Consider the following 24,265-nt stretch of genomic DNA (forward strand, 5'->3'; position numbering starts at 1 on the left):
TTACACTGTCAGGTCCTGCATGATGGAGCATAGGTGGCCCTCTATATGGAAGGAGGCACGGGTGGTAGCAGCCTAAAAGAAGAACTCAAAGTCTGAGCTCAGCAACGACATACCAATCTCGCTGCTCTCCATGGTGGGCAAGTTGCTGGAGCAGGTGACATCCATCATCACCTGAGTGAGTAACACCTCCTCTCAGACAGGCAGTTCGACTTCCAGCCTGGCCACTCAAAAGCAGACCTCATCCTACTCTCCCAAGGCTGGCAGGATGCCCTGAATGAAGGCCTGGATATTCTTGTGGTGGCCCTGGACACTGCTGGGGCCTTTGATAAGGTCTGGCACGCGGGGCTTGTGGAAAAGCTTTGTGCCAAGGGTATCCAGGGCAACCTCCTTGAGCTGCTCAAGGACTACTTCTAGGGGAGAACACTCAGGATAGTCATCAACAGGCAGTCATCACAGCCGTCACTTATACAGGCCTCGGTTCCACAGGGTTCAGTGTTGGGCCTGATCCTGTGGAATATGTATATTGATGACCTCCTGCAGCAAATACTGACTCTGCTTGCATACACCAAAGACTGCAGTCTCTCTCACTCCTACAGTCAGTGAGCTGAACAAGCAGCTCAGGCTGGTGGCAGAGTGGGGAGAAACATGGCAAGTTGGCTTTGCTCCAGAGAAGATGCAGGCCATGGTCATCTCATGGCACCCAGCTGCCTCCCTGGCCATCTCAGGCTGTCTGTGTTTTGGAGGCCAGACACTTCCCCTCCAGGAACACATCCAGGTGCTGGGAGTGATAGTGGACTGTGGCCTGCACTTCAACTGCCATGTTGCTGCTGTTGCCCACCAGGCCTCCCTGTGGGTCTCTGCCCTGCATCAGACAGGCTCAGATCTGGCCTTGTATGGAGTACAGTGCCTTGTCCTGGATGTCGAGTGCCACCACCCACTTGCAGAGACTGGATGCCATGCAATGACATGCCCTGTGGGTGGTGAGGATGGACAGACGACAGCAGCAGCAGCAGCAGCAAGAGGAGCAGAGCAGGGTCACATTGCTGGAGCATCAGCAGGATGTGTCAGCAGTGGTGCTCCAGCACAAGGTCCAGGTGCTGGAGGTCCCTCATCTTAGTTCACTGAAGCTTCCACCACAAGTTGTCCAGAGGGGGTCCAGGACCACCACCTCCAGTGACATGCTGGTGCAGGTGCCTCAATCTTATTCAAAGCAGCACCAGTGTTCTTATGCAGCCAGAACCTACAGACTGTGGAGCTTGTTCACGGCAGCCATGAGTGATACACAGACAATGACACTCCAAGTAAAAGTGGCTGCCTTCATGTGGTGAAGAACACAAACTCCCACACTAGTGCTGTATTAGTGATTTGTGTATATAGTAGGGCAAGTTTGTTATTTGTATATATATTTTTTTATATTTCAGTATAGGCTTTTAAAACAGTAGCACAAAAAAATGTTTTAAGCCTGATGTAAATTAGAGAGAGAGAGAGAGAGAGAGAGAGAGAGAGAGAGAGAGAGAGAGAGAGAGAGAGAGAGAGAGAGAGAGAGAGAGAGAGAGAGAGAGAGAGAGAGAGAGAGAGAGAGAGAGAGAGAGAGAGAGAGAGAGAGAGAGAGAGAGAGAGAGAGAGAGAGAGAGAGAGATGGTCACACTGCAGACCACAAGGAAAATGCATAACTGGCAACTCAGACCTGCTGGACACAGCCCAGCCAGCCAGGGACAACACATCGACATGAGTGCCCAAACTGCCTGTGTTTATTACAGACTAGAAATGAAACCTAGGCTGGACATGAATGAGGGTAAGAAGATGATTCAGATGATTCACCCAAGGTTTGGATATATGAGTTGATATTTCAGAATGGTCCAAGTTGGACCTACCCCGAGTTCTAACCATCCCATCAACTGCTCCCATCACCACAACATCCATGCAACATTCCCATGGTACTTATTATTATTCTTATCTTTAACTTATTCATCCCATAAACATATTGATCTTACAGAGGCTGGATGCTCAAAACTCTCTCTTAGCGCGCCGCTAAGATCTTCCGCTACGATCACCTTAAGGGCAATTTCTAACGTCATTGCTCAAAACTCCCTTTAACGTCTCATTAACTTAAGGTAGCATTGTGTTGGGAGTGCAGATATCACAGCATCTGATGTCAGAGCACCTCAGCCAATCAAATGCAGGAATTACAGTCACGTGCAGCCAATCACATTCGCGGAATTTATTAGCTATATTCATTAACACACCGAGGCAAGCTAAAGGCTAAGAAAAAACAAGTTCAGCAATGAAGAGTGCTATGTACTCATCAGAGAAGTACAAGTGAGAAAGGCAGTGTCCTGCTGGGAGCACCGAGTGGTCCCGTAACCACAAAAATCAAGCGCACATAGCACAGTGCGTGGGCAACTTTGACAGTGGCAGTGAAAGCAGTGGGTGGTGAGGACAGGACACCAAGAGAAATCAGGAAGAAGTACACTGACTTTAAGAGTGTGGTGAAGCACAAGGTCACAAGGATATGACAACATGAATCACAGACAAGTAAATCATTATGGGTACATTCTGTATTATAATGGACAAATAATTATTCATCATAAATCTGCCCTCACTAGTGTTTAGCAATCTAAACGACATACCAGCCATGAAAAGGAAATAAAAAGGGAAATAACTAATTCAAGCTAAATAAATCAAATTAGCCTATCAGTATAAGGCAAATCAAGAACTATTAAAGGTAAATAACAACTTACATATGAGAAAATTTACCAAATTCATAACTGCAAGTGCATATAGCTCATATCACAATTGTGGGCATAAATTTGTTTATTTCACTTGATTATGCTTAATAAGGAATATCCATATTAGAAAGATGACATCAAATAGATGCTTTTCTTTCCTCACAAACAGAGAGGTGCTATTCCATATGGAATGGGGATAGTGTTGCAGATGCAGCAAATGCAAACAGATTTCATAATTTTTTGTATGAAATGTGAAATTCTTTTGAGTGGTTGAGCAACACTTGACAACTTGATACTTTTAAGCTGTGGCAGGCTAAGCAAAATAACATTTAAGCAAGTTTCTTGTAGCCTTTTTATGTATATTTATAGATAAGTAGCTAAGATCAACAGGTATTAATAATTAACATTTACTTTAGTATAATTAGCATTAACTTTAGTCTTAAGAAATAGCCATTATTTATTTGAATATTTAAGTGCAAGGCATGACCATATTTTATAATCTGATTTTGCAATTTTTGTCATAATGTGATTTACATGTACCATTATTTGGAACTGTTTACATGTACCATTATTTGGAACTGTTAAGGCTTTGTGATGTGCAATATGATATGTGATGGCCTTCAAATAGTTCAGTGACTTGTCTGCAAGAATAACTAATGAACTACCTCTGCTCAGATTTTAGTTAAGTCATTTAGTGTAGTACACACACCTGAATAGTGATAAAATATAGTCATTATCACCATCATTATAAAGAGATGATGGTGAGGAAATAATAGTTGTTTAAAGATAATGTAGGATAGTGTGTTTTCTTATGTATATTTTTCTATGCTGGATAAAACAGAAGTGATGTGAACTACAAATGATTTGAAATATTACTATATGATCTCACAGACTGTGATACCTCAAGTTTTGGATGAAGCATAAATCTCTGTTGCAAGTATCCTAGGATAACTTTTTTTTTTTTCCCTTTACCACTGTATTCTCTACTTCTGGCATGCATTCCATGCAGATATCTTACTTATCTAGAGCAAAATAAAGATTGTAGTTTTGTATGATACAAATAATATACTTTTATTGTACAATAAATGTTGTTATTTGATCCTACTTTATCATCTTCATCAGTGAATGCTATCAGTTTAAAAGTAACACTGTTTGAATTGGTTTTTGGTTTTCCCCACTTATAAGGTGTTAGAACAAATAACTTTTTTTTTCATCATAACAATTAATCTTAACTGTTCATAGTGAACTGTTATATTTTTCTGTAACTAGCAGATTAACTGTTATCCAAGTTTGCTTTCTATATTGAAATACTAAGGCATACTATGTTTTTCACGGTGAGACAGGTGATACTTACAAGTGGTATAATAAATTATACCTTTATCTAAAGATTATGCAATTTTATCATTATAGTACTTTCTTAGGCTTTCTGCCAAACCATACATACCTAGAAGCACATTACCACCATATTCTCCACGTTCTAATTTTCTTCGGAGATTGCAATTTGCTCAAATAAATGAGTTGTGTGTACTTCCAGGGTACCTTGCAACACAGTTCATGATTAAGTGTTCACTATCACACACAACCTGACAATTAAGGGGATGGTACCCTTTATGATTAACGTAAAGATGCTTATTAGGGCATGGTGTTTTTATAGTAATATGAGTACCATCCCCAATCATTTTATAAAAATTTGCTTTCCTCATAATTTTTCTAACTACAGTTGCGTGTTCTTGTAGTCCACTGGGCATCTTAATATCTGTGAGTGCTTTCCTGTAGAAAGCTTCAGTGACACCAGCTATTGCTCTTGAAACACTTGACTAGTGCACACTCGTAGCATCACCAACAACACTGAAAACCACCACTTGCAGAGAATCTCAGGGCAATTAACACTTGTGTTACAACAGGCAGAGCACAGGCCATGCGAATTAGTTGAGCAACATGTGGATCTAGTTCCTGGCAAAGCTGCACGATTTCTTCACGCAGAAGTCTAGGTAAATTTGCAGTTTCAACTAGTACTCCCCCCTTGACCCCACCCCCCATAAGGTAAACTAACCTAACATTTTGTAACCTCCTAATTGGGGGAGGACTTTGCCTCTCCTGAACACCCCCACAGGGTGAACTACCTAACATTTTGTAACTGAAATTATGAGAATTTGCCCTCCCTGAACCCCCCATAAGATAAACTAACCTAACATTTTGTAATCTTCTGACTTGAGGGGAGGGGTTTAATCTCCCTCCCACTCAGACCCTCCATAAGGTAAACTTTTTATTAATTTCTGACGAGGTACAATGGGGCTAGAAATGCTCCAAACTGTGAGATGTAGAACCTGCAAAGGGCTGTAGTTACATATGGTGCATTGGTTGAAACTACAATAAAACCAGTGTTAAATGTTCATCACTGACACGCAGAACATCCAATGGGTCTGTATACCTTCTCTGTTGCCTTAGACCACAGTCAAGTTCTTCCATCACAAGGAACTCCATCCTGCCAAAACAACATAATTGCTGCAGAGCAAAGTTCCCAGTGGAACCTTCTGTCTGTATTTATTTGGGAGATTTGGTGCATTTTATATAGAGTTCCATATCTCAAAATACTTCTGCTCCCTTAAAATGACTTTTGTGAGTGAATATTGGAAGAAATAATGTTAAAAACACCAATAAAGTAAAGCATTTGATACCATAAATCACTATTTTGCAAAGGAAATCATATAAATATGAAATTAGGGGTGTTGTGCATGACTGGATTACAAGTTACCTCACCAACAGATTGCAGTATATGTCTTATAATGATGTCAGCTCTACTACCAATGATGTTACTTGTGGTGTACCACAGGGACCAATTCTTGGACCTCTACTATTTCTTCTTTGTCAATGATATTGTAAATGTCTCTCCCTCACTCACTCAGATACTTCTTGCTGATGATACCAATATTTTTCTAAAGGGTAATGCAATAAATGAAGTGATCACTAAAATGAACACAGAAATGCTAAAGTTAATGGACTGGATAAATGCAAATAAACTGTCTCTCAATATAGATAAAACAAAATATATGATATTTCATACTAAGGGAAAAAAATTACTCATTAAATGTTGATGTGTCTTTAAATAATAAAGTAATTAACAGGGTAAACTTTATAAAATTCTTAGGTGTTACTATCGACTCAACATTATCTTGGTCAGAACATGCTAAATTAATTAAAAACAAAATTGCTAAAGGAGTCAGAATATTATCTAAAGCAAGGAAACTTGTTTATAAGTCAACCCTTGTCATAATGTATAATAGTTTTATGTATCCATATCTGCTATATGGAATCAAAGTCTGAGGAACAGTTAGTAGAAGTCACTTTGATTCAATATTTAAACTAAAAAAAAAAAAAAAAAAAAAAAAAAAAAAAAAAAAAAAAAAAAAAAGCTGCTAGAATTACTGCAGCTGTAAATCATAGAGAGCACACCAGACCACTGTTCTTGTCATTCCAAATACTACCTCTTGACAAAATCTACATATTTTCTCTTAGTAAATTAATGTATAAATACAGCAACAATTGCTTGCCCTTAATATTTAATGATATGATTATCAGAAATAACCAAGTTCATTTTCATCTAACAAGACATAGCCACGAAATTCATGTACTACAATGTAGAACAACTCTGTTACAGAAAACTTTCAGGTATAAAGGGGCAATTATATGGAACCATGTATCCAAATACATCCCACACAATTGTAACATCTCAACATTCAAGCACAAGCTTGACATTTTTATGGGATAATTACCTCAGTAATATTTAATATCATATGTTATCTAGATTGTTATATATTATTATTATTATTATTATTATTATTATTATTATTATTATTGTATATCTTCCTCTTTCATCAAATCTTCATATAATTACTTGTATTATTATTATATTATTTGCACTTGTAATTTTTTCTAGCACCAACAATTTTTTTTTTTTATTTTTTTTTCTTTCTAAGGAGTATGATAGGACACACATACCCTCAGGTATCTAGTCCTCTTTGTCATATTGCTTTTTTTCCCTCTACTCATATTCTATAGATATGTAAATTATTATTACTAAAATAATGCTGATTCACATGGTAAAAAGAGTTCGCAACCTTTAGCTTAAGGGTGTTACTGAAGCAACCTTTACTAAAGCACAGTTTACACGCTACGATAAATTGTAGCGATTTATTGTAATGAAAAGGTTGTTACAATTTGTCGTTACGTGTAAACAGGAGATCGTAGCGATTTATTGGAGTTGGAATTGGATTGAGTGGTTGGTGCCAGCAGGCTCAAATCTATATGCATCGTAACGACAAGTTTGAACGTGTAAACAAGGTTCCAAGATATCGTTACAATCTAGCTCATTTTCAGATTGACTGCTGAAGTGTGAAGTCCTGGTGAGCAAGAGCTAATTCGAAATATAAACTTAATACACAGTGATGGCGAAGCAAACACCTCATGAGTTCTTAAGTGAATTCATTGAACTTTATCGGAGTTTTCCGTGTTTGTGGAAGATAAAGTCCCACGAATACTCTGATAGGAACAAAAAGGACCTGGCCTATGCAGAACTAGTGAAGAAATACAAAGAGTTTGATCCTTTAGCTGAAAGAAACACTGTTGTCAAAAAAATAAATTCACTACGGACTGTATCCAACAGAGTTATATGAGAAAACACTTGTTTTTTCATTAACCAATCACGGCTCCATTTCCTTTTTGATTTTCGTTTTTTTCTTGATCTTTCTCCCACTAAACACATCCCAAATGCAGACCACCATAATGTTTCTTCCATGACAGTCAAGTAAAGACTAAAAATACTGGATTAAAAATCGTTGCATGTAAACGCTCTTTCAATCATCCAATAAATCGTTACTATCTCAGTGTTCAATAAATCGCTACAATTTATCATAGCGTGTAAACCGTGCTTAAAGGAACCTTTGGCACTGATTGTAAGGGGCTTTTATACTTTGAGCATTGCCCTTAAGTGGTCTAAGGGACCTTAGCACCTAAAAGGTTCTTAAGACTTTTCAGCATCTGGCCCTAGGATTCCTATTTAATGAGTAGCACATGTCCTGTCCACCCCATTACCTACCCGCTCATCACCACAACACCTCTACAACATGCCCCTATAGTATGCACAAAGGTGAGGAAGACTGTGGAATATTTCTTGGTTGAGTATGTCAAGTATGAAGAGAGGGACAGGTTGATAGGCTTCGTAAAAGCAATTATAGAAGATAAGTGGCATAGGAAGCTAGAGGAGGAGAAAGGCAGAGTCCTCACAGTGCTGGGCCTGTATCAAGGGGAGAGGGAGAGAGAAAAAGAGAAGATAGAAAGAGTGACAAAAGAGTTCCTGGTACAGCTGTTGAGAAAACAGAGCATTTTAGCTGTATAGTTTTGCTCCCTGGGCTGTGTTCTCCACTCTCCTTCAGCAGATAGCAGAAGGACTAGAGCAGAACACTGAAGGGAAGGAGGACCTATGAAGCGATAAAAAGTGGAAGAGGTCACAAAAAGAAGATTTACATGTTACACCACACAAACACATACACACTCTTGCCTCTTGAATCTCCTCCCCTACAGCTCACCTCACCCTGAAGAGACAAATGCAGGGTGGTTGCGTGGGAAGGGACACACAGGAGCAGGGAAATAAGAGAATTAAAAGGAATATTGATTTATCCAGCACCTGTCCTCTTCAATGTCACAAGCACACGCTGCGCACTTGACTACTTACTTGGTTTACTTGGTGTTGTCTAGAGGCCCTGCCTCACAGTTGTGGTGATCCACTGCTGCTTCCAGTCCTGGTATCCCTGTTTAGCTAGGCTTCTTTGTCTGGTATCATGTTGGAAGACTTACATCTTGCAGTGTAGCCTGGCACTGGAGGTTCATCTGATACTGACTTAAGTAGTTTGTCCAGTCCAGATTTGAACTTGTTCACCAGACATCCTGATATGTCTCTGGCATGCTTCCTCTGGCATGCTGTTGAAGATTCTTGGCCCTTCATGGGGCAGACTGGCAGAAAGCAAGGTTCTGCTTTTACCTGGGTCTCTTAAGAGGAAGGTCCTTCTGCTGCACTTATGCCCAGTCCGCTGGTTTTTGTGTGCTTGCAGTGCATTGTGTTGGGTCTGGTACCAGATTTTCTAACAATTTCCATACATACATGGCTTGATACCTCTCCCTTCTTTGCTGTGAGTAGAGCCTCAGTGTTTTCAGATGGTCATGATAATTAAGGTCACATAACTCAATGATTTACCTGGTGAAGGACCTCTGCATTGTTTCAAGCCTCTGTACATCACTCCTCTTGTATGGTGACCTCGGCTGACTACAGTAGTCCAGTGTGGGTTACACCAGGGCTTTCCAGAAAGTTAGCATGACCTCAGATTCTCTGGAGGCAAATGTTCTTACAACCCAGTCTGCCATTGTCCTGGCCTTCTTTACTGTCTCCATAATGTGGTGCAAGAAGGAGCCATTATTGCTGAGGAGGACACCAAGGCACTTTACATGTTGCTGTGTGGTGAGTGTTTGTCCACCTTCAGTATGCAGGGAAGTGGTTGTTTTGATGGTGTGAATGGGGCCGCATCTCAACATTTCAAATTTATCCTTGCTGATTGTCATGTCAGTTCCAATCAAAGTGTACACCTTGTTGAGATTTTCTTGTAGGTGGAGCACTCCCTGCACATTGGTGGTGGGGTGACTTATGGTGGTGTCATTGGCAAATGAAGAGATGACTGACTTCCTTACTCCCTTGCCAATGTCTCCCACGTGTACAAGGAAGAGGAGCAGGACCAGCGCTGATCTCTTTGACACTCCACTGATGACATGCTTTGTTGGATTTATAACCATCCACTGTGACAGACTGGGTTCTTTCTGTAAGGAAGTCATAAATCCAAATGCCTAACTTGCCTTTTATTTCCAAAGTCTTGATTTTATGGAGGATGCCATGATCGACCTTGTCAAAGGCCTTAGCAAAATTGAGGAACACCATTATCTACATTCTTCCCAATGGCCAGGTTCTCCAGGAGCCAGTTGCAGTGTTCCAGAAGCTTTGAGAGGCAGGACCATCCCTTTCTAAAGCCATGCTGTTTCTTGCTATGAAGGTCGTTCTTTTCCATGTGGGCAATAGCCTTGTCTCGGACACATTTTTTCAAAAATCTTGATGAGGTGGGATGTTGGAGCCATCGGTCTGTAGTTTTTTGGACAGACTTCCATCACCCCCTTTGTAAATTGCACACACTGTGCTTTTCTTCAGTAAGGAAGGAACTGTTCCCGTGTCCTGTGAGCAACTGCACAATTTTTGGATGGGATGAGCCAGGATTTCACTACACTTTAAGAGCAAAATGATTAGCACACCATCTGGTCCAGCTACAGAGTTTGACCTGAGCTACCTTTATGGTTCCCTTGATGTTCTCAGCTGTCAACTCCATGTCCATCAGTTGGTCTTGGTTGGCTGTGTCCTCTGTGAAGAAAGCTAATGAGTTGTGGACTTCTGATTGGATCTGAGGAGTGCTGAAAACACTGCTGTATTGTTGCAACAGTATTTGGCATGTTCCCTTGGGGGTTCTGTGTTGTTGTGCTCCCTCCTGTTTGCAGCGGCCAAATCTGTGCTTTGGTCTTTGAGTATTTTTTGCAGTAACTATAGAAGTACTTGAGATTCTGCTGAATGGTACTTAATGCACAAGTTTCTTCCTTGATCTGTTGGGTTTTGTAAGACTCTTTATTTTTTGTTAAAATTCTTCAATTTTTCTGCTTACTGATCTCTTATTTTTGTGCCGTGACTCCGTCAGCTGCTTATTGAAGGATGCTCTCTTCCTCACCAGGATTCTTCTGTCTCTTGGAATGTTGTGGCACTGAGTGGAGGTCCTGTTCCATTTTGTAGGAATGTTGTCCTCACATGTCTCTAGCAGTGTGGTGATGATGGCTTGAAGCACAGTGTTTGGGTCATCCCCTCCCCATGATCCAATCCCAGTCAACCTGGCCACGTTGTATTGCACTTGTTCCCAGTTGATCTTATCACTGTAGAAGTTAAGCCTTGAAAAGTGAGACAATTCCACATGCTGACATATAATACATGGGAACATACTCTCACTACCTGGGGCACATGTTTACATCCTCTGTGTGGGAGCAGCCATCTTGGTCCTGATGGTAGTTTTCCTGAATATCTTAGTAACTTGTCTCTTCTGGGATTCTAGCAGATTCACTTCCAACAGTGTTCACAGTCTGCCGAGTGGTTAGTTGATGATGCTAGTATTCAAAAACAACCAAAAAGTGCTTATTCTTGAAGAACTCTTGCACTGCTCCCAGACTGGTTTAATTCTTCTTTTTCTTCTTGTGACCTCTTCCACTTTTTATCGCTTGATGGATCCACCTTCCCTTCAGTGTTATGCTCTGGTCCATCCACTACTTGTAGAAGGAGAGTGGTGAGCACACCACAGGGAACAAAACTACACACCTAACATACAGTAAAATCCCTCTCATCTGGCATTCGAGTATCCGGCAGCTTCAAGTATCCGGCACATTTTTCCTCGAGCCTTAAAATCAATAAAAAATCAATGTGTACTCATAAAATCGATTAAATTATGATTAATTATGAGGAAGGCACAATCCCCGAGTTCCAAAAACAGTTTAATGTTAAGGATGCGATATTCATGGCTTCACTTGCTTGGCTAGACGTTAAAATGCAAAACATTGATGCGATGTTGGTGCAAATTGTACCCTTTGATGATGTGTGATGATGAGGATGATGAGGAGTTTGAAGGGTTTGTAGGTGGCATGAAAAATTCAGTGGTGAGCGAGCTCAGGGAAATGGGGGGGAAATGTGCAACTTAAAGTGACAGATGAAGTGTTACAGGAATGGGTGGACGTGGACGAAAATCAGGCCGTAACATTTACTCTCACAGACAAGGAACTTATCAATGCTGTAGTAGATCATTTAGAGAAAATTAGTGATGATAGTGATGATGATGATAATGATAATGAGCCTAAAGTAACTTGGGAACAGGCTGCGAAACACATAGTTGGCTTTGTCAGGTTTGCTGAGCAGTGCACATTTTTTTTTTTTTTTTTTTATGTAGGAAGGATACTGGCCAAGGGCAACAAAAATCTAATAAAAAAAAAAATGCCCACTGAAATGCCAGTCCCATAAAAGGGTCAAAGCAGTGGTCAAAAATTGGTGGATAAGTGTCTTGAAACCTCCCTCTTGAAGGAATTCAAGTCATAGGAAGCTGGAAATACAGAAGCAGGCAGGGAGTTCCAGGGTTTACCAGAGAAAGGGATGAATGATTGAGAATACTGGTTAACTCTTCCATTAGAGAGGTGGACAGAATAGGGGTGAGAGAAAGAAGAAAGTCTTGTGCAGCGAGGCCGCAGAAGGAGGGGAGGCATGCAGTTAGCAAGATCAGAAGAGCAGTTGGCATGAAAATAGCGGTAGAAGACAGCTAGATATGCAACATTGCGGCAGTGAGAGAGGGGCTGAAGACAGTCAGTTAGAGGAGAGGAGTTGATGAGACGAAAAGCTTTTGATTCCACCCTGTCTAGAAGAGCAGTATGAGTGGAACCCCCCCAGACATGTGAAGCATACTCCATACATGGACGGATAAGGCCCTTGTACAGAGTTAGCAGCTGGGGAGGTGAGAAAAACCGGCGGAGACATCTCAGAACACCTAACTTCATAGAAGCTGTTTTAGCTAGAGATGAGAAGTGAAGTTCCAGTTCAGATTATAAGTAAAGGACAGACTGAGGATGTTCAGTGTAGAAGAGGGGGACAGTTGAGTGTCATTGAGGAAGAGGGGATAGTTGTCTGGAAGATTGTGTCGAGTTGATAGATGGAGGAATTGAGTTTTTGAGGCATTGAACAATACCAAGTTTGCTCTGCCCCAATCAGAAATTTTAGAAAGATCAGAAGTCAGGCGTTCTGTGGCTTCCCTGCGTGATATGTTTACCTCCTGAAGGGTTGGACGTCTATGAAAAGACGTGGAAAAGTGCAGGGTGGTATCATCAGCGTAGGAGTGGATAGGACAAGAAGTTTGGTTTAGAAGATCATTAATGAATAATAAGAAGAGAGTGGGTGACAGGACAGAACCCTGAGGAACACCACTGTTAATAGATTTAGGAGAAGAACAGAGACCGTCTACCACAGCAGCAATAGAACGGTCAGAAAGGAAACTTGAGATGAAGTTACAGAGAGAAGGATAGGAACCGTAGGAGGGTAGTTTTGAAATCAAAGCTTTGTGCCAGACTCTATCAAAGGCTTTTGATATGTCAAAGGCAACAGCAAAAGTTTCACCAAAGTCTCTAAAAGAGGATGACCAAGACTCAGTAAGGAAAGCCAGAAGATCACCAGTAGAGCGGCCTTGACGGAACCCATACTGGCGATCAGATAGAAGGTTGTGAAGTGATAGATGTTTAAGAATCTTCCTGTTGAGGATAGATTCAAAAACTTTAGATAAGCTGGAAATTAAAGCAATAGGACGGTAGTTTGAGGGATTAGAGCAGTCACCCTTTTTAGGAACAGGTTGAATGTAGGCAAACTTCCAGCAAGAAGGAAAGGTAGATGATGACAGACAGAGCTGAAAGAGTTTGACTAGGCAAGGTGCAAGCACGGAGGCACAGTTTCGGAGAACAATAGGAGGGACCCCATCAGGTCCATAAGCCTTCCGAGGGTTTAGACCAGCGAGGGCATGGAAAACATCATTACGAAGAATTTTAATACGTGGCATGAAGTAGTCAGAGGGTGGAGGAGAGGGAGGAACAAGCCCAGAATCGTCCAAGGTAGAGTTTTTAGCAAAGGTTTGAGCAAAGAGTTCAGCTTTAGAAATAGATGTGATAGCAGTGGTGCCATCTGGTTGAAGTAGAGGAGGGAAAGAAGAAGAAGCAAAGTTATTGGAGATATTTTTGGCTAGATGCCAGAAATCACGAGGGGAGTTAGATCTTGAAAGGTTTTGACATTTTCTGTTAATGAAGGAGTTTTTGGCTAGTTGGAGAACAGACTTGGCATGGTTCCGGGCAGAAATATAAAGTGCATGAGATTCTGGTGATGGAAGGCTTAAGTACCTTTTGTGGGCCACCTCTCTATCATGTATAGCACAAGAACAAGCTGTGTTAAACCAAGGTTTAGAAGGTTTAGGACGAGAAAAAGAGTGAGGAATGTACGCCTCCATGCCAGACACTATCACCTCTGTTATGCGCTCAGCACACAAAGACGGGTCTCTGACATGGAAGCAGTAGTCATTCCAAGGAAAATTAGCAAAATACCTCCTCAGGTCCCCCCAACTAGCAGAGGCAAAACACCAGAGGCACCTTCGCTTAGGGGGATCCTGAGGAGGGATTGGAGTGATAGGACAAGATAAAGATATGAGATTGTGATCGGAGGAGCCCAATGGAGAAGAAAGGGTGACAGCATAAGCAGAAGGATTAGAGGTCAGGAAAAGGTCAAGAATGTTGGGCGTATCTCCAAGACGGTCAGGAATACGAGTAGGATGTTGCACCAATTGCTCATGGTCATGGAGGATAGCAAAGTTGTAGGCTAGTTCACCAGGATGGTCAGTGAAGGGAGAGGAAAGCCAAAGCTGGTGGTGAACATTGAAGTCTCCAAGAATGGAGATCTCTGCAAAAGGGAAGAGGGTCAGAATGTGCTCCACTTTGGAAGTTAAGTAGTCAAAGAATTTCTTATAGTCAGAGGAGTTAGGAGAGAGGTATACAGCACAGATAAATTTAGTATGAGAATGACTCTGTAGTCGTAGCCAGATGGTGGAAAACTCAGAAGATTAAAGAGCGTGGGCACGAGAGCAGGTTAAGTCATTGCACATATAAACGCAACATCCAGCCTTGGATCGAAAATGAGGATAGAGAAAGTAGGAAGGAACAGAAAAGGGGCTACTGTCAGTTGTCTCAGACACCTGAGTTTCAGTGAGGAAAAGAAGATGAGGTTTAGAAGAGGAGAGGTGGTGTTCTACAGATTGAAAATTAGATCTTAGATCGCGAATGTTGCAGAAGTTAATGGAGAAAAAGTTGAGGGGGGTGTCAAGACACTTAGGGTCGTCGACGGAAAGGCAGTCCGACCTGGGGGACATTTATGGTCCCCTCCCCAGATGGGGACTCTGAGGCTGGTGTAGGAGTCGCCATGATTTTAAAATTTTTGAGTGAAGGGTGTGTATGTTATTAGGTGCTTGTAGTTTTGTGTGGAGGAAGAGAGTTGTCTTTAGAGGGCAGGCTGTGACTACCCCCTTGTGTTGTGAGACACAAAGGGAAACGTTCAGTGAGGTCACAGCTGGGTTTAATGATAAGTTCACAGCACCCCCTGAACAGTGCTTTAGACCTCACTGGGAGTAATTATCGTTTCGGCAGGTGTCTACTGCCTCCTCCTCCCGAGATGTTATGACCCTTTACTGCATTGAGAATGAGTTTTTGCTGCAAAGAAGAAGGAGCTGCAAACAAGGAGACATTAGAAACTATTTTAAAGTAGCTTGTAAGGCAAAAGAAGTGGGGCAAACAAGTACAGAATCTGATGATGTTGAATGAGAGGTGTGGGGAGTGAAAAAGTGTCACAAACACTCGTACATTTTCATATCTTTATTGTATGCTATACATGTTGGCTAATATTGAATAAAGTAAATAAGTGTATACGTACTTTATTTTTGTAACCCATCAACTTATTTATAAGAGGAAAGTATTAAAGAGAATGTTAGTACAGTAGTATTGTGTGTTGGTGAGTGTGAGGTGGCAGCGCGGGTGGTGACGCGCGGCACAGCGATCAGCTGATCTTTGTTATGGTAAGATGTGTGAGTGTAGGGTGGTGATTGTGGACATAATTTCACTTCTATTCAAGTATCCAGCATGCTTCAAGTATCCGGCATGTCGGCGGTCCCATTGATGCCGGATAAGAGGGATTTTACTGTATAACAATTCCTCCACACCTGTACTAGAAACTCTTTAATCACCCTTACTATCCTCTCTCTCTCTCACCCCCCTTGATATACGCCCAGCACCGTGAGGACTCCACCATCCTCCTCCTCCTCTAACCTCTTATTCTACTCATCTTCTCTTATAATTACAGTTATGGAGCCAATCATCCTGTCTCTCTTCTTCATATCTGACACACTCAGCCAGGAAATGTTCCAGTCTCCCTCACCCCTCTGCATGTATTACATCCCTGGTTCAGCTCATCCCTGTTCCTAGCTTTTACCTCCAGTGTCCCTGTCCTTGCCTTCACTAACAACTTGCTGCCCCAGTCTCTTACATGCCAGTGGAGTGCCTCAGGTCTCTCCTTCCACTTGTACCACTTTAATGTGGACTTTGTTTCTGTCCCTGCCTGCCATATAATCAAACCACCTTTATCTATCCTTTTCCTCACTTCTCTGTGTCCTATCCTCCTCCAGTCCTCATCACGATTTTCCCTCCTTTTCCACCTATACGTTTCCCTCCTCCATGAAGACCTAATAGAATTTTCCCTCACTACCTGTTTCACCCACCTATCCTCATCAAGTCCTTCTATCTTCTTCAGAAAGCTCATCCTCTCTCTGAAGGGGCTCCAGCACATCTCTCCTCTGACAGCTTCTACTGCTGTGCTGTGTGGGACACCTAACACTCACCTACCTACTATATTCTGGGTCTTCTCTAATTTTATTAAGTCTCCCTCCCAGTAGTGGGTAATTTCAGACCCATACAAGCAGTAAGGTACTGCCATTCCCTTCCATAAACTTCTGCCTACCTCATACATGTTGACTATCCTACTCCCAGCATTCATTAAATTATTATTCCTGTCATCTTCCTGGCTTTCCCTTCATTTATTTTCATCTGTTTTTCATCTCCTATTCCTTCTTTGCTTACCTCTAGCCCCAGGTAAGTGTACCTCTCCACCACCTCTAATATACTGTTCCCTAATACCCACTGTCCCTCTACCTCACTGTTAAACTCCATCACCTTACATTTCCTGTCACTATATATACTTAACACCCCACTCTCGTCCATATATGCTGGCTACCTGCAACAACTCCATTTCCTCCTTACTCTCTGTCATCAGCACTATGTCACTGGCATAGGCTAGACATCCTAATCTCCTATCCCCAACTTTAACACCCTTCCCTGTTATCAACTTCATTATGTAAATATTAAATAAGGTTGGGGACATGACACATCCCTGCCGTACTCCAATATTGTTTCTCATCCAACCTGTACTAATGTCTCCTAACGTGAACTTCACCTCATTATCTAGCTTCCTAACTGCCTGCACTACCTTCCTGTCCAACCCTGTGTGCAAGTAATGTCAGCAGTTTACTCTTGTCTACCTTATCATAGGCCTTCTCTATATCTAACTAAGAAAACCAAGTACAGCTTTTTCCTTAGCTTTTTATTTGTTTCAATAATTTCCTTCATAACTAGCGCATTTTCTAAGCCACTCCTGCCCTGCCTAAAACCACTCTGTTCCTCTCCAAGCACCTTATTCTCCTCTTTCCAAGTCTTCAATTTATTATTAATCACCCCACCAAATGCCTTGGCTAGTATGTTTACCACTGCTATAGGTCTGTAATTACCTACATCCTCCCTTGGCTTTCTTCCTCCTTTGAGTATGAGTGTAATTCTGCTCCTGTTCTAATCCTGAGGCACCTCCCCTATCTCTAGTATTTTCCTGAACAGCCCAGTTAGTGTCTGTCTTAATGCTTCCCCACCATACTTTATGAACTCACCTATGATGCTGTCTGTCCTACCTGCTTTCCCTGTCTTGATGGCTCTCACCACTAAAGCTGTGTCGTGCTCCTCTATCTCAACATCTTCCATCCCCATAGATTTATTACTGTAAATGGACATATTTCCTGTTTCATCTTCACCTTCCTCCTCCTGCCAAATAATCTTGCACCAATACTCCTCCGCTATGGGCACCACTTCCTCCTCGCTGCTTGCCTCCCTGCCATCCACCTTTAGCTTCACCCCCTGCAGTGTTGCCGCTCCACCTAGGTTCTTCCTTAATGGTCTCCATACTTCCTTTTCTCTTTCTCTCCGTGGCATGTTGTTTAGGATCCTTGCCTGCCCTCCCTCCCACTTCTCAATCTTACCTTTAATGATTAAATGAGCTGCTTTCTTTGTATCTGTATACCTATCCCAAGCCTCTGTCCATTCTGCTTCGTACCTTCCTCCAAATCTCTTTGCCAGTCTAGCTAGGTTCCTTTGTTTCCTATTTTCTCTTTTCCTGTCTCCTAATGCCTTAGCTACCTCCTCATCTCACCATCCTTTCAGCCTGGATTTCCCTATCTCTACACCCACAGACTTCTTTGCCTGGTGCCTTATGTTTTTTTTGATGTCACACTCCCATTCACTTACTGTCCTTCCTACCTCCTCTCTCTCTCTCTCTCTCTCTCTCTCTCTCTCTCTCTCTCTCTCTCTCTCTCCTGGCATAATTTCTTCCATTTCTCTACAGTACTTCACCCAGTCTGCATTCTTTAAGTTCCACTTCTCTTTCCAAACTTCCTTCCTAACTCCTGTACATTTCCTGGTCTTCCCAATGGTAATGGCTATTAAGTGATCTGAAACATCTATTCCTTCATTTTTCCATATCCTACATCCCTATTATTCTACCTGTTCATTTACTATGACAGTCTATTGCAGAATCACTTCTATCTCTCCATGTTACAGGGTTTTCTAACTCCCAGTTCTTGATCCTCATTTCCATGTTGGCAGTGAAATCTAAGATCAGTTGCCCATTTCAGTTCACCATCTCCTCCATTAACCCTATATATCTATTCAAATCACCCATTACAATCCACTTATTTTATCCTACTCTCTCTTTCAAGCTAGTCACTGCCTCATAAAGTTTCCCGTTATCTTCATCATTCCTCCAGCTCTTCACCCTCACATACACCACTGTCACCCACCACTCAGTCCCATGCTCTGTGATCTTCATTGTTAAGATGTCACCCTTATTGTGACCTAGTCTACCTTCCTTTTCCCTTGTTATCTTGATTTTTTCCACGTTCCTCCCTTCCTTTTCCCTCATAATCACCCCCACCCTTCGTCCTTCTTTCTCTCCTGCTTGCCTGCCTCTGCCTACGACTAACCAACCTCCTTCACTCCACTCAATGCCGTCATGCCACCCTGTCTCACCTACTCCTATTACATCACAGTCTCTCCCTTCTTCTATCAATAGCCTTCACTTTCCCTCAATCCATCAGTTTGTGTTCAGGAAGGCAAGTAGCATCTCTCCTTTCTGTGCCTTCTCCTATTCCTGCCTGGCATCCTCCCAGTGCTGAGCCCACTCTATCACATTCCAGGCCACCCACACCTTCCCTATGTTGGACATGTGGATGCCATCCGGTGACCACACCTGCCTTCAATTCATCTTTTCCCACAACTGCAGCTCATCACACTCCCATTCTTCTAGCTTTCCTATGCATCTCCTATTCACCCATCTCCTCTCCTGGCTAAATTTTCAACCCTCCTTAACCTGCCTCATTTGGATGCGCATCAGTAAGGGCCTCTTGTCTATCTTCTCCTTTACCATGTGAACTATCTCTTGCCTCCACCGCACTGTCTCCTTTCCTCCTATCTCCTTCAAGCCATTCCCTCCTCCCTCGATCACCACCAGGTCCTCAGGTGCCATCTCCCTGAGATGTTCCTCCATTACCTCATGGATGACCCTGATGTTGGCTCTTGGTCTACTCGTCCATTATCTTATAACCACCTCTTGACAAGATGTATTTCTCTTTACTTACTCTCCTCATGAGGCTATCTCCGAATATCCGTACCCGCCCTCTTGCCTTCCCGTGTCCTCAGCTTTGGCCTTCTACCGTCATGTTGGCAGGAGGAGGCAGTAGACACCTGCTGAAACGATAATTACTCCCAGTGAGATCTAAAGCACTGTTCAGGGGGTGCTGTGAACTTATCATTAAACCCAGCTGCGACCTCACTGAACGTTTCCCTTTGTGTCTCACAACACAAGGAGGCAGTCACAGCCTGCCCTCTAAAGACAACTCTCTTCCTCCACACAAAACTACAAGCACCTAATAACACACACACCCTTCACTCAAAAATTTTAAAATCATCATGGCGACTCCTACACCAGCCTTGGAGTCCCCATCTGGGAAGGGGACCATAAATGTCCCCAGGTCGGACTGCCTTTCTGTCGACGACCCTAAGTGTCTTGACACCCCTCTCAACTTTTTCTTCATTAACTTCTGCAACATTCACAGTCTAAGATCTAATTTTCATTCTGTAGAACACCACCTCTCCTCTTCTAAACCTCATCTTGTTTTCCTCACTGAAACTCAGGTGTCTGAGGCAACTGACAGTAGCCCCTTTTCTGTTCCCTCCTACTTTCTCTATCCTCATTTTCGATCCAAAGCTGGATGCTGTGTTTGTGTGCACAATGACTTAACCTGCTCTCGTGCCCACACTCTTGAATCTTCAGAGTTTTTCACCATCTGGCTACGACTACAGAGTCACTCTCATACTAAATTTATCTGTGCTGTATACCTCTCACCTAACTCCTCTGACTATAAGAAATTCTTTGATTACTTAACTTCCAAAGTGGAGCACATTCTGACCCTCTTCCCTTTTGCAGAGATCTCCATTCTTGGAGACTTCAATGTTCACCACCAGCTTTGGCTTTCCTCTCCCTTCACTGACCATCCTGGTGAACGAGCCTACAACTTTGCTATCCTCCATGACCTAGAGCAATTGGTGCAACACCCTACTCGTATTCCTGACCGTCTTGGAGATACGCCCAATATTCTTGACCTTTTCCTGACCTCTAATCCTTCTGCTTATGCTGTCACCCTTTCTTTTCCGTTGGACTACTCCGATCACAATCTCATATCTTTATCTTGTCCTATCACTCCAATCCCTCCTCAGGATCCCCCTAAGCGAAGGTGCCTCTGGCGTTTTGCCTCTGCTAATTGGGGGGACCTGAGGAGGTATTTTGCTGATTTTCCTTGGAATGACTACTGCTTCCATGTCAGAGACCCGTCTTTGTGTGCTGAGCGCATAACAGAGGTGATAGTGTCTGGCATGGAGGCATACATTCCTCACTCTTTTTCTCGTCCTAAACCTTCTAAACCTTGGTTTAACACAGCTTGTTCTCGTGCTATACATGATAGAGAGGTGGCCCACAAAAGGTACTTAAGCCTTCCATCACCAGAATCTCATGCACTTTATATTTCTGCCTGGAACCATGCCAAGTCTGTTCTCCAACTAGCCAAAACTCCTTCATTAATAAAAAATGTCAAAACCTTTAAAGATCTAACTCCCCTCGTGATTTCTGGCATCTAGCCAAAAAATATCTCCAATAACTTTGCTTCTTCTTCTTTCCCTCCTCTATTTCAACCAGATGGCACCACTGCTATCACATCTATTTCTAAAGCTGAACTCTTTGCTCAAACCTTTGCTAAAAACTCTACCTTGGACGATTCTGGGCTTGTTCCTCCCTCTCCTCCACCCTCTGACTACTTCATGCCACCTATTAAAATTCTTTGCGATGATGTTTTCCATGCCCTTGCTGGTCTAAACCCTCGGAAGGCTTATGGACCTGATGGGGTCCCTCCTTATTGTTCTCCGAAACTGAACCTCCGTGCTTGCACCTTGCCTAGTCAAACTCTTTCAGCTCTGTCTGTCAACATCTACCTTTCCTTCTTGCTGGAAGTTTGCCTACATTCAACCTGTTCCTAAAAAGGGTGACCGTTCTAATCCCTCAAACTACCGTCCTATTGCTTTAATTTCCTGCCTATCTAAAGTTTTTGAATCTATCCTCAACAGGAAGATTCTTAAACGTCTATCACTTCACGACCTTCTATCTGATCGCCAGTATGGGTTCCCTCAAGGCTGCTCTACTGGTGATCTTCTGGCTTTCCTTACTGAGTCTTGGTCATCCTCTTTTAGAGATTTTGGTGAAACTTTTGCTGTTGCCTTGGACATATCAAAAGCTTTTGATAGAGTCTGGCATAAAGCTTTGATTTCCAAACTACCCTCCTACAGTTTCTATCCTTCTCTCTGTAACTTCATCTCAAGTTTCCTTTCTGACCGTTCTATTGCTGCTGTGGTAGACTGTTCTTCTCCTTTCCTTTCTGACCGTTCTATTGCTGCTGTGGTCACTGTTCTTCTCCTAAATCTATTAACAGTGGTGTTCCTCAGGGTTCTGTCCTGTCACCCACTCTCTTCTTATTATTCATTAATGATCTTCTAAACCAAACTTCTTGTCCTATCCACTCCTACGCTGATGATACCACCCTGCACTTTTCCACGTCTTTTCATAGACGTCCAACCCTTCAGGAGGTAAACATATCACGCAGGGAAGCCACAGAACGCCTGACTTCTGATCTTTCTAAAATTTCTGATTGGGGCAGAGCAAACTTGGTATTGTTCAATGCCTCAAAAACTCAATTCCTCCATCTATCAACTCGACACAACCTTCCAGACAACTCTCCCCTCTTCTTCAATGACACTCAACTGTCCCCCTCTTCTACACTGAACATCCTCGGTCTGTCCTTTACTTATAATCTGAACTGGAAACTTCACATCTCATCTCTAGGTAAAACAGCTTCTATGAAGTTAGGTGTTCTGAGATGTCTCCGCCAGTTTTTCTCACCCCCCCTAGTTGCTAACTCTGTACAAGGGCCTTATCCATCCATGTATGGAGTATGCTTCACATGTCTGGGGGGGTTCCACTCATACTGCTCTTCTAGACAGGGTGGAATCAAAAGCTTTTCGTCTCATCAACTCCTCTCCTCTAACTGACTGTCTTCAGCCTCTCTCTCACCGCCGCAATGTTGCATATCTAGCTGTCTTCTACTGCTATTTTCATGCTAACTGCTCTTCTGATCTTGCTAACTGCATGCCTCCCCTCCTTCCGCAGCCTCACTGCACAAGACTTTCTTCTTTCTCTCACCCCTATTCTGTCCACCTCTCTAACGCAAGAGTTAACCAGTATTCTCAATCATTCATCCCTTTCTCTGGTAAACTCTGGAACTCCATGCCTGCTTCTGTATTTCCACCTTCCTATGACTTGAATTCCTTCAAGAGGGAGGTTTCAAGACACTTATCCACCAATTTTTTACCACTGCTTTGACCCTTTTATGGGACTGCCATTTCAGTGGGGATTTTTTTTTATTAGATTTTTGTTGCCCTTGGCCAGTGTCCTTCCTACATAAAAAAAAAAAAAATGTACCTTCCTCCGGGAGTAATGTCCTACTCCCATGTCCCTGTCCTTGGACTGGCATTGTCTCTCTGCTCTATCCAGTTGCTGTCCTCCTTCCTTCTGTTGTAATGACCCTTCCTATCCAGGTCTGTCTTCTTGACCTCACCGCTGCTGCTCTCCTCCTGCACTCTACTGGCACATCTCACAACCTGCCTAGTGGCCACACGTCTCTCCTCACAGTGCTGCTCTCGTTCACCCGGCCCTGCCTGCTCTTTCCTCCCAGTCTTCTCACACTAAGTGTGATCTTTTTTTTTTTTTTTTTTTTTGGCTGGTCCTTTACTTCCGCGGGGTGCCAAGGATCCTCCACTTCCCTGCCCTGGCAGACCTGGCGTCACTCCTAGGAGCGTCCTCCCCGGCCTCCTCCATCTCGGAGCCCTCCACCTTATTCCTCACAGTGAGTGCTTCCCATTCCTTCTTCACCCTTAACTAACACCCGCTGCACAGGAACAAGAGGTTCCTGTTCTTGAGGACCATACCTCCTGTCCCCTTCAGTCCCACACACTACATGATACCAATCAAAGCACCTTTCACATGCTACTTCTCGGCAGTGACGTGTTACCTCCTTAATGCATTTCTCGCAGTCACTGTTAAACAGTTTTACCTAAAATGGAACTACCACACCCAATAAGTTTACAAATATTTAACGAGCTTCCGCCTCGTACTCACCAACACAACCCCCTTGAGTGTGTCCACAGCATCACGCGTACTGAGAGCTGGAGCTCATGTCGGTATCCGGTCATTTCGCCCACATGCCATTTCGCCACACTATGGAGTCATTTCGCCCACAGGTCATTTCGCCCACACTGTGGAGTCATTTCGCCCACACTGTGGCAGGGTTGCCAATCTGATTTTGCAGATAGTACTAGGATATACCGAAGGCTGGATATTACGATAATAGCTCATATCTAGTATGTCACAGCTATAGGTAAATGCAACTAGGTAAAATATACACCACTGATCTCTACTGTAGCTGTCTTCCTAGACACAAAGTCCCGACTGCTATCACTCTTTTTAATGATTACCGTGAACTGGAAAAAAACACATTCCATCACAAAATCGTAAACCCTAAAAATGTACATATACAACAAATTAATTGCGTTAAAGATAGCTGGGTTAAACAATTCAACAATGCACAATCATAGCATTACAAATATGGCAAAGAAATATACTCTAACAATTATAACTATCTCACGGCTACACTTGAAAGGAGAAATACTCAACCGGGGAATCGAAAGGAGAAATACCCAACCGGGGAATCGAACCCCAGTTCTCTGGCCTGTGAAGCCAGCGCTCTAACCACTGAATTACCGGGACGTGTGTGTGGAGAGGGGGGGTTGGGGGGCAGGAGGGGGGGGAGGAAGGT

The 24,265-nt window shown here is 42.8% G+C and overlaps 1 long non-coding RNA gene across 2 annotated transcripts in view; it reads right to left on the minus strand.

Moving 5' to 3' along the window:
• LOC135092168 (uncharacterized) overlaps positions 1-23,712 on the minus strand; it is a 57,540-nt gene extending 33,828 nt beyond the window's left edge. Inside the window, exons 1-2 of one of the 2 annotated variants that reach the window (XR_010262785.1) lie at positions 23,569-23,712; positions 19,427-19,532 (exon numbers count right to left, since the gene is read on the minus strand). This is a non-coding gene — a long non-coding RNA (uncharacterized LOC135092168). Of the gene's footprint in view, positions 1-19,426; positions 19,536-23,568 lie in introns of both variants that reach the window. The other variant, XR_010262784.1, reaches the window with a different exon arrangement.
• Between the last annotated feature and the right edge of the window lie 553 nt (positions 23,713-24,265).

This window comes from Scylla paramamosain, chromosome 39 (assembly GCF_035594125.1).
Source record: "Scylla paramamosain isolate STU-SP2022 chromosome 39, ASM3559412v1, whole genome shotgun sequence".
Lineage (NCBI taxonomy): Eukaryota > Metazoa > Arthropoda > Malacostraca > Decapoda > Portunidae > Scylla > Scylla paramamosain.